The sequence below is a fragment of the Zonotrichia leucophrys genome, chromosome 5 (assembly GCF_028769735.1).
Source record: "Zonotrichia leucophrys gambelii isolate GWCS_2022_RI chromosome 5, RI_Zleu_2.0, whole genome shotgun sequence".
NCBI lineage: Eukaryota > Metazoa > Chordata > Aves > Passeriformes > Passerellidae > Zonotrichia > Zonotrichia leucophrys.
The window spans coordinates 5,268,306-5,280,183 of record NC_088175.1 but is presented as its reverse complement, the minus strand read 5'-3'; positions in this window follow the sequence as shown (position 1 = coordinate 5,280,183).

Sequence of the window (11,878 nt, the reverse complement as noted above, 5' to 3'; positions counted from 1 at the left end):
ATAGACACATGGGTTAAAAAATTATTATTTAAACACTTGTCTCAGCTACAGTTTAAAGGCAAATGCCAAAAGGACTTCTGACTGTGCTGAGCACTTATGACAACTGTCACCTATTGGGTAACATTTTCCTTCCCAATTAGTGAAAGGTCACTTTATTGCTATAAAAATACATATTTTGATTTAGAGATCTGTTAAAGGCCTACAGAAATGCATCATACAAGTGATTACACTGATCTTTTAAAAAAAATCCAGCTAAGTAAGTGCCCAAAGGGAAACAGTATCTATTTATATATCATAATTAGCATGGGTAGGAGAAAATGGTTTTCATACACATTTCATAAGCCATATGGAAGTGCATTGTGCAATCTCTTCATCCTGCTATAAAACCCCAGCTTTCATCTCTAATGAGCTCAGGAAACTAATTTATTTATCTTCCCGCATGACTCGACATTTCAGATGGCATTTATTTATAGGTGGCATATTACACACAGCCAGGTAGTTTCAGGAGGTTGCACAAATGTCTTCTGATAACAGTGTTAGTTCAATATGATAAATAGCACTTCTAAAAAGTAAGTAAATAAAATTTTCTGAGGTCAGCGTGGCTCGACTTTCTTTATCACGCTACCTCTGCTGATGCTGATGCCTGCCCCTCCTTGGAGGCAGAGCAGATTGCAAAGATTAAAAAATAGGATCAATTTTACAGAAGAGTCAGGAAAGCTGGTTCCTGAGCACAGCTGCTGTGGCATTGCTAGCTCTCCCTGTTTGCTGTCATCAGTGTCCCCAGCACATCAGCGCACAGCAGCCACCACAGTGGGCACAGGCTGAGCTCAGACACCCACACACAACACTCCTGGCTCCCTGCCCATCCCTCCCACCTGGCACTTCCATCGTTTGACAGAAGACTTGCAATCTGCAGTGCAAAGGACACAAACCACAGCATAGCAGGGAGTGGCCTGAGGCATTAGTCCCTCCTCTGCTCCTGCAGGAGCCACCTGAGGTGTGAGTCCCCAGGGACACCTGGGGAACCTCTGCCCTTTCTGCAGGGGAAGCCAAAACCTCCAGAGGGATCACAGACTCAAGTGTGAGTGTGATGGGGAGAAAAAGAACAGTAGAAATGTTTTGTTAGGGCCTGATATGAAACTTTGGGAACTGCTGACCTGGAAATAAAGGGTTAAGAAGCCAGAATGCCAGTAATTCCTTCCCTTTGAGCCTGGATCCTCTCTCTGAAATCCACTGAGGAATGACAGCACTGAACTAAAGGCCACAGGATTTGCTGATGTGCTGATCTTAAGAGAGACTAGAGCAAAGTGATTTGGTAGGTGGGCTTTTCCAGGTAGACAGTGCTGGCTTCAGTGAGGTGCCTGGTGACACATTCCTCACCTGCTAATTGCTGTAAAGCAGGAAATGTATGGTCATCTTCACTGAGAATGTGGCAACAAATTGCCAACACCCATTTTCAAATCCTGCCTTTAGCATAGCTAATATGAACTTTAATAGAAGAAAACCTGGAAACCCCAATCCAGTGGGAAGAGACCTGAAGCCAGGCAATGCATGGAGCATCCCAGAGGAAAGGCACAGCTGCAGTCAGGAGTGGGATGGCAGAGGCTCCTTCCCAACAGGATTTAGGGCACTTGAGCTGCAAGTCTGGCATCTCCTAGGAAGGTTTCACTTGCTGCTCCATCACCTGCCTCCTGCTTGGGTCAAAAGCCAGTACTGGGGACTAAACAGGCAGGAGCACCAGGAAGGAAGGTTGTTTTGGGAATAGGTGAGAATAGAGGTAAGTGAGCTTGAGCGTGGCTCTAGCAAAATCATGCTTTCCCATGCTGTAGGTTGAAATCCACAAGAGTAATTGCTGCCTTCCTGCATGACTTAAAAGAGGATGTGGCAACACCACGACACTGATATGCCTGAAACACAAAATGGCTTTCCTGTAGCCACAATAATAGATGGCAGCTAATGTCAGGGGATTTCAAGAATTACTCATCAACGCAGGAAACATGGATTTCCACCCTAGCAAAGAAACAAATCCATAGTAATGGGAAGAGAGGTGAATCCCACTTCCCAGAGGGAAAGACAGGAAATGCAGTGGAGCAGACACACCCATTTAGGCTGTTCAGGGGCTGTTACAGAGGAAAAGTTAACTGGGTTTTTTTAAAGCAGTATGAAGTTTGTAAGGTTACTGTGAAGTGAATGTCACACCTGCTGGGCACCATTTCTGCTTGCTACCAGGGGCTTTCTCCTCCTGAAATCAGGTTTTAAAAACCCCTCTTGAACTGACCAGCTTGGGGGCTTCCCTACAGAGACATTCTTAATCTCTTCTCTGGGTCTTCTCAGGTATTCAACTCCTTCTTTCAGCTATCCACAAGTCTCCTGATGTCTCCCAGCACTACCCAATGAGGCCCTGGGACCACATTCTGCCACTTCTCTCAACCTTCCAGCAGATGGGACACACCAGGGCAAATTATGTACCAGCGCCCAGAAAAACCATCATTTGAGGTCAAGGAATTCAGTGCTATTTATCCAAGTAGTTTTTATCCAAATAGGACAGAGCACTTGAGCTGTAATAACTCCCATAATGGACTAATAAAAGAGGAAATCTTATTATTTAGCAGAAAAGCTGAGTTCTCAAAAGTACTCCTCTCCAATGGGAGGAGGTTATAACAAGTCCTTAGGTAGAACAATATTGGTCCTGGAGTCTTCAAGAGATTTTGAGCTCTATCCCAAAGGCGTGAGGCCAACCCCCAAGTCCCACTGGCAAGAGCAGTGTAGCTGAGAGCTCAACCAAGTTCACAGGTTAGGATGAAGTTAACAGTGCTATGTCCTAGTAAACAGAGGGCTGTTTCTGCTCCTTGGTTTCATTGCAGCCCCCTTTACACCAAGGCTGTAAGAAGTGGTGAAAACCATCTGACCCGTGGAACAGGGACTGTCATCTTCATGCTGCCACACAGCAGATCCCTTGTGTCAGCCCAGGTCCCATCCCCAACTGCACTCATTTTGACACAGACCCTTCACAATCTGCAAGGGACTGCACAGAACCAAAAACCTTGGCTGAAGCTACCCACTCCCCCTGCCAGAGGTATTTCCCATGCCCCAAGAGAGGCATTCAGCCCAGCAGGATCCTGGCAGCCACCTGCTTGTGACAACCTTGTGCTAGACCACAATCGTGGACCACACGGGCTTTGAGGCAAGTGGGTGTTCAGGGAATGTCACCTGAAGGGGTCACACTGCATTCAGAGGTGTCACTGCTGCCCTGCCTGGACATGGGTGGTTTGCAGAAAGCAGCTCTGAGCAGCACTGTGTCCCTCCACCAGGATGCAGAAAGACCCCTCCTAAGATTTACTGGAAAAGAGTTACTGGAAAAGGGGAGGAAACTCTTGCACATGCTGTGTGAGCTAGACCTGCTGCTGGAGCAGCCTTGGCAGCTTGAGAAGATATCACAGGTGAGATCCTCAGGTTAGTCCTGGAGCTGGAAAAAAAACCCAGCATGAGGAGTAATCCAGATAACCTTAGCTGGATGTCAGTAAGGGAAACAGAGGAGGCTGCAGAAGCAGAGACTGAGGTGGGAGTGCAGCCTTCAAGTGTCTGCCATGCCTCTGGCCACGTTCAAAATCTTCTGTAAGTCTTTGTTTAACTGTCCAGCTCAGCATCCCATTCAGGTCCATTATAAATATCACTAAGACTAAAGTATTACTGTGGAATGCATGAACTGCCCAAGCTCCCATTTTTGTTTGATTTGATTTCTCTATGAAGCTTCTCTCAAAGGGCTCAGATTGCATTTACTTGGGGAACATTTTGTCACATCAGCACGTACAGCATGAAATCAATAGCAGCTTTTGAAGAAAGACCAGATTCATGCGTTGTCCAGAACAACCTCTTCAGCCAACTTTTCTTGGGTGGAAACCACTCTTAAGAAAAGGACAAGTTCTACCTTCCACCTCCCTCAAAACCCTCCCTTCAATGTTCCCTGTAGACCATAGGCAGAACCCCATCTCTTCATGTAACATTATCTTTGTATAAAAGCCTTTTCTGTACAAAATAACACTGTGTCTATCCAGATATGATGTTATTCTTTCCATTGTAATTTTCTGCTGTCTCCTATGAACAACTCCATACTGCAAACTTCAGCTTATTATTCAAAATTATGAATTGCCATTTTCATACTACTATGAATTGCCCATTTTCATACATTTCAATATAGCTTGAATTGAAAAGCAAATTCTTGCTTTCAATAGTACATGAGCAATACTTCCATGTAATGTGCAAATTATCATGAAGAGAATCAACACACAGCAGATTTCTGCAATCTGTTTACCTCTCTGTACACAGAAATATCCTCTGTAGAGATGCTTTCCTGTTACAAATGGAGGCAATACAATCTATAGGTTTTTGAGGGCAGAAAACTGGAGCTGTGAAAAACATAGATAATTTCTTAGTCAAAGGCTCATGCATCACACATGGACGCAGCACCCCCACACATGCCACTGCCATACAACTCTTTTCCTTACAGACACTCTGCATCCAGCCTTTTGCCCAGTTTCAGCCCTTCAAATAACAGTTTTCTGGAAATTTGACTTTTCCTCCACAGGAAGTGGGCTAATCAGGATATTTTGTTTGGCAACCCAAACTGTGAAGTCTGAGACCCGAGACTGGTTGTGCTGATGTGTGAAATCCCCTTTCTGTTCCCATGCTCTGCCACAGTGTGGCCTTAGATATCTGAGTCCCAGCATGGGTTTTGGTAGTATTCCTTCTGTTAACTTTCTCTGCAAGGAAAATATCAGAAAATTCAGGCCATAAGAGCTCACAGCTCACTGTGTTGTAGGAGATTTAACATATTATGACAGAAATGCAAACAACATACAGAAGACTTTTCTGTTCTGTCCAGGTCCATGAGCCATCAAGAGCTTCAGTGGTCCTGATGTGCAGCTCCTGCCTAATGTAAAAATTAAAAATCAAAAACCAGAAAATATGCTGTCATCTTACAATCTCTACTATCACTATTTCCAGTATTCAGGACTGTCAAGTGGTCAGTCCTGAAATTCTGAATTCTCTGCATTCTGAAGCTTTTGCTGTACAAATGCTTGCAGGGTATGCCCAAAAGGACAAGGTGGATGTCAGTCACTCAGAAGCTGAGGTGGCTGCTCTCCTGAGCCAGTGATGAGCTACATGGTTGGTTTTTTAGGTGCTTCACCTGTGTGCCATTGGGGCAGCCTGTGAGCTCTGGTGCAAGAGGTGTTCTTCTTTAGGACAGGCTGAGAAGTCACCAGGGCCAGGGGCAATGTCACCTCTCCTATCAGCAGAGCTGTTTGTCAGACAGCTGCTGCAGGAGGGAAGTCTCTGTCTATGTGTGTAAGATGGGAAACAACGAGCTCTGCAATCAAGTGTTTGTCCATCTCCTTACTAAGGAGGGAACTGGAAGAGTTCCCAGGAGAAAGGTGATACATGTCTGGATATCCTGGGAGATGTCAGAGAGGATGGCTGTGCTGTGGAAGGGAAGGGTGACCTAGCACCAGCACCAGGAAGGGAACCCAGAGCTGGTCTCTGAGCAAAGCTCTTTAAATACTGCCTCTGTCAGAAGTTCCTGATGGGTACAAACCACAGCATAGGAGCAGGAAGAGGCAGGAAGCCTCTCTGGTGGAACATTCATGCAGGTTGTGACTCAGGCAAGCCTTTTGTACCCTAATTTCCATCTCTCATAAGTACAAGCCTTGAAGCTCTCAGGTGCAAGAACAGATTATGAGCACCTGGCTGTGCTTGTGCTGACTTTCACCTGGCTTAGGTGACTGCAGCATGAGGTGACTGGGTAGCAATGGGCCATCCCAAACAGACCATGGTATTCCATCTCCAAATACAGAACAAAACCACACTCAGGGGCTGAAGCACTGTGAGACTCAGCTTCCCCAGACACTCCTAGCCAAGGGCATGACACATGAGGTCAGCAAAGGTGTCTCCTGGGGGCCTGGGTGTGGGTCTCCAGTACACGAGCTGGGGAAAGTGTCCAGGAGAGCACAGGCAGAGGCATGGGAGGGCCATCAGAGCTGTGAGTGAAAGCCAGGCAGACACAGTGTGCAAGGTCAGATGCTGAGCAGCCAGGACGTGTGGGTCTATATTTGGCAGCGATGCAATCAGCTGGAAGCGTTCACTCCTTCCCTTGAACCGTAGGCAAGGCAATGGCTGCCAGAGCTCACATGAGCACCAGCAGTGACAGATGAGATGCTGTCAATGCTCAGACCATCTGACCCTCCCGTGTTTCTGTTCTCTTTAATGCATTTTCATTTCTCTTGGAAAAACACAAGTGGAGAATGGGTTATTTCCCTCCCCCTGTATAGTACCAAGCATAGCAAGAAATGGTGTGGTGTAACCACAATGTGAGGCAGAGGTTTCTTTTGCCAAAAAGGGTTTCTTCATCAACCTGCAAAGCTTCAGTTGTGCTTCAGCCACAGCTGTGCTGCACACAGAAGCCGGTCTGAGGCCAGAATTCTATTGAGGGTGAAGATTCAGGTAACAGTGTGTGACAAGCCAAAATTGAGCTACATAGGAGGAGAGCATGGAGCAAGGAGTGCCCTACCCAGCCCTCCACTGCCCCTCTGCCACAGGAACCACAGATACACCTTCACCAATCTGTAAGTGATCAGTCCCACAAACAGCCTCTTGTCCTAAACTCAGCCCTGCCTTCAGCCACAGCATCCAGAAAACAGAGGCCCTTCTTGAGCTGCTTGGCCAGAGCTCTTTCCTAGCCCCGATTTTAGCTGCCATCTACCCAGATCAGAGCATTTTCCTTAAAGCAGAGGCATGTGTTTCTCAGCATAGGACTGCTCTCCCATCTGTCCTTCAAGCAGCTGAATTAAAATAATGCCACTAATGAAGGTCATCAAGTGTAGGGGGATAGAATATAAGAAAATAAAGATAGTGTAGAAAGTCATCTTACCCCTAAGGAGCTGCAGCTGGGCCAATTATCAAAGATTAGGAACAGGCTTGACTTTAACAGGCCACAGCTGTAGCCAATGAGAAGAAGAGTGTTATATAAGAGTGGGTTGGCTGGGTGAGTGGGGAATTGGAGTTTGTTGGTTGCTTTGTGAAGAAGGAAGAGGCAGTGCTCTGAGGAGCTGCTCACGAGAAACACCAAGAAGGTATGAAACTTTGGTGATAAGGAGATAACAGTATGGAGCCCCTGCAACAAGATGGCAACAATCAAGCATCACTTATCAGCTCTTATAGCCAGACCAAATTGTCTAAATGCTGCACACTATAAGATCAATTGAGGGGGGAGCAGGAAGGAGATGACCACAGAACCAGACAGTGTTCACATGCACTGCACAATGCTGGGGCAGAAATGTCCCTGACTTACACCAAGCCAGAAATATGCTGAGCTGTGTCTGCTGGGGTCCCAAGGAACCCCTCCCAGTGGGCATTGATCCTGCTGGCACAGGATCAGCTGATGGACTGGAGATCATGGGGTCCTGACGGATGTTTCTACCTTGCTTACCTTGACAACAACCCACCAAAGCCAAGAAGAAAAGGAAATAAAGGAATGAACTGTGTTTGTGCAGTGTGGAGGGCTGGCCATGGGGGACTTGGAGAGTGTTTTGGTCTGGGGCTCACTGAAAGAAGAAGTGAGCACCAAGTTGTCTCTTGAGTGTCAGGGACACACGGTGTTGGTCCCAGAGGGGACCTGATAGCTCTGGAAAGCAGACTGAGCTTTCTAATTTATCACATGGAGGAAAGAGATAATTCATCAGTGGTGTGACCTTTAGAAATCCCCAATGTGGCTGCTCAGCTGTGAAGAGGAGGAAACCTCTGCAGTCAGAGCCCAGGTAGAAATTGCACATTTGGCTAAAAAACTCCTCCTAAGATCTACCTAGAGAGATGATGATGGACAAACAAAGCTCAGAGGTGCACAGGAGGAGCCCATGGCAGCTGAACATCCCTCAGAGCAGCAGCTGCACAATTGCTGTCCTCAGCTTCCTTGGCACTGTGGGCGCTGTGTTTACCCTGCAGAGAACCAAGACAGATGGCAATTTCATCAGCCCAGGAATGCACATGCCCTCTCAGCCCCTGGTCTCATGTTTCCTCTGCTCTCTCACTTTCCTTTCCTGCCCAATATGCTCTCTAGCCTGTATCTCTGTGGGGAAGAGGCCACTTTGGTCCCCAGCCAAGCAGAGCTGTCCAGTGTCTCTGAGCAGTACACACATATATCATCATGTCCCGGTCCAGCTGACATCACAATGTGTGTCCAATAGGTCAGCCCACATCAAGCCAAAAATAAGGACATAAGTATTATTTTTATTGGCTTTTCTCCACACAGTTGAATTGTGTTTGCTTCACTTTGAGTTTGTTTGCTTTAACTTATCCCTCATTTCAAGAAAACATTGGCAAGAGAACTTCAAGAAATCTCAAGTCTCCTTAACAATGGCTGCGGAAACCGGATGCAAACAATCTGTATAGTTCAGCCTAAAACTTGCAAGTTGGCTCAATATAATACAATCCATATTTCTATATCTATACTTGGTTTTAGCTACACAAGTGATTTTGAGTCATTTTTTTCTGCATAGATTTAGCACATAGATAATCTGGATAGGACTAGCCTTAAAAAATCTTTGCTACAAGGTGCTGCTTGCTTTATATTTCCAGTGCAAAGCATTTGTCTGGTACCACTGAAACATGCTTCAGCTGCCAATATAAATGGAATCAAGCCAAGCCAAAAAATTCTTCAAGAAGTGGACCACACTTTTTTTCAGACCAGATGCACAGCAATAGCCCTGCAGAAATCACACTCTGCTCCCACCAACTCAAACTCCACTGCTGTTTCAGTGGGAGAAGAGGTTCTTGCCCTTGTCCCTCCTTGGACCAGCTGTCTGTTTAGATGGTCCCTTGTGCCCAGGATCAGAGCTCAGTGACAAATGCTTATTCTGTCTGTGCACTGGGAAAAGGGGCTGTTCTGCATTTCACAGAGCAGGAATAAAACAGATGTGGCCAGCCCTAGGATCAGTCATGGTCTCACAGCTGGTTTTGAGCCCTGCCCAAAGGTCCCTGGGCACTCTTTGGCCACCAGACCAGCTCAGATTTTCAATCAGGCTAAGGCAACAAGTTTGGAAATGGAGCAAACTCTCCCACCACCCTCCCTTCTGATATCTGCTGTGCAACACCTGGGGCACTGTGATGCAAAAGGTGCCAGCAAGGAGATGCAAGATCTGACTAGGAAAGTCCCAGTGTTACATGTTGCTGGGGCATGGACAGGGCAGGGAGCATCCCTGCGGGAATTCCAAGTCTCAAATTCCTTCCCTGACCACCATGAATGGCTGGGTTTTGTTGGCTTTTTTCTTCAACTGTTGCAAAACTGATGTGGCAGGGACAGCAGTGCAAATGAGGAACAGACAGCTCAGAAATAGTGCCAAGCACTGTAATCACACTTCATGGATGGTTTCAGTTGTTCTGGACCACAGCCACTCCAGGGACTCTCATCAGACAATGCTGTTACCATACACTGCCCCCATCCCTGTTCATCTCCTCTCCTCCCACCCACCTCTATCATCATCCATGACCAGATGAATGATGGGATCTGTGTGAAAAATAAAGAGTCAACCTGGAAGAGCTGTTCCTGCTCTGGCATGATGAAACACACCTCACCACCCTTGCAGAAGGACCTAGAGATAATATTTGCCTTCTGTTTTTGCTGACCCACATGCCTCTGGTGCCAGTTTTCACCTTTAAAAACAGTTATAATAAGGGAATAACAGAAATGATGGACACAGAAATCAGAGAAGATGTAAAGATCCTGCAATGTCTTGTTGGTGCAGCAAGACCACAGCTCTGCCACAACAGGTCACTTCCCCCCTACTTTCCCTGTTGCTCAATGAATAACTCCAATTTTTCTCTTGTTTCACACGTTTCAGTTTCACTTTTCTATCTGAAAGTTTCCAGCCTTGAATAAAGTCAGTGAATTCTTACCACAGGATTTAACATAAAATTTTCCATTCTCCCTGACCATGTCTGTTCATGCTGCCAAGCTGCATCTCAATCAACACAGGTTAATTGGCCAGGAAATACAGGGCAACTATTTGTGCTGGGAAAAGCCCAGGATATGGAAGGCTATTAGTCTGGAATCACTGTATTTTCCTACAGAAGGTTAGCTCTGGGAAGTCAATGCTTTGAGGCAGAATTTTCTTCCTGGAACTCCTTAGTGTATTCCAGAAAGGTGTTGGTCTTGCTGAAGGCTGGATATCACAGCCCTAGAGGTTTTTTCTTCATTTGTAAATTAGCTTTTGCAGGCTGGAACAAGCAAGTTTTTAACTACCTTACAGAAAGGAAGGGATGTAGAAAGGTCGTTGTGTCCTTGGCCAAGGAGAACATCGACGCCAAGCCAGCCTGGAGGAAATAACCCAGATCCCATCCCATGCCCCAGGGCAGCTGGCACCTCCACTCCAGCTCAGGGCCTCAGGACCCACATAAAGAAACTCTACAGCTTTGGAACAATTTTGTTTCTGGCATCTCCTGGGAATCTGGCAATTTAAATCACTTTCCTGTATTCAAAGTTGTCTGCACCTCACTGCACTGCTGTAAGCCAACAGCAGGGCCAGCCCCACATGGGACACACCAAGAGAGGGTGACTGTCACATGAACAGCAGCCCCAAACATGTGCACTCCCTCCCACTCACAAATGGGTCATTTCCCCACCACAACAAAAAATACTGGTTTTACCATTAAGTAACCCCAAAAAATAATCTGTTTTCCTCAGCTATCATCTGTGTGTCATTTCCACAGACATGCTTACTCTCTGCCACAATGTTCCCCTCACATATTGATTTCTGAATTAGGAAAAAAGAATCTACAGGATCTAAAGCTGAGGACCCCCTCTGTACTCACAGCTTTAGCTGAAACTGAGTGAACAACCTCCAGGATCATGAGAAGGAAGGAGGAATGCCATTGTCATGGGTGCTGTGGGTTCTCCCATGAGCTGTCCTCCAGACCACATCTGGGACATCCCTGCTGGAAGGCAGCAGCCTCACCAGCAAGTCCCCATCTGCTGCTCTGTGATTCTCATGAAACAAAATTCAAAACACTGGGCATGGCAAGGAGGGAACCATCTGCCCTGAGGTGCAAAACTCAAATATAATGTGTGGAAGGACAAAGAGAGGGTCTGTGATATGCTTGGACAGACAGGTGTCAAAGACTTGGGAAACCTGGCAGATCTGTCTCCTTTTGGAGCAGATTCAAGTGGGAAGGGCCTAAATCTGTTGGTGAGCCTTGGAGGAGCACAAAGCATCAGTATCCCCATTGCAGTGTGGCTCCATGCCCAGGAAGTGTCCTCCACTGGAGCAGGGACCAGCCAGCTCCCTCCAGAGCAGGGTCTGCAGGGTGGCAGGCACAGACCCTGCAGCAAGGGCAGCTCTTGGAGGCCTTCAAATAACCTGGAAGACACCCACAGAGCCTGGGCCCCTGTGTCAGGTGTCACCAGCCTCTCTCATGGTGATTCAGCAGGGAAGAACCAGCCCAGCTTGGCACCTCAGCCACCCCCAGGGGTTCTGTGGAGAGCACAGGGGAGAGGCTGTGGCCTACTGATGTTTCCAAAAGGCATTTGGAAAGCTCTTGCCATAGGCTCAGAGAGAAACTGGGGAGCAATAGGTGAGTGAGAGGCTCTCACAAGAACAAGTAACAGAGCAAGGATGGGAAATGAGGTGCAATTTTCAAACTGGAGGGCTGCTGTCCTATGCAGGGTTGTGCTGGGATGTCTGCAGAAACCTGGGCAAGGTGGGCAGGAAGGTGACAGGTGTGCAGATGATACCAAATGGCTCATGGCAGTAAAGGTGACCTCAGGATGCTTAGCAAACAGGTGTTAAGTGGCAGAGGAGATTATGTAAAGGCAAACAAATTCTTGTTTTAC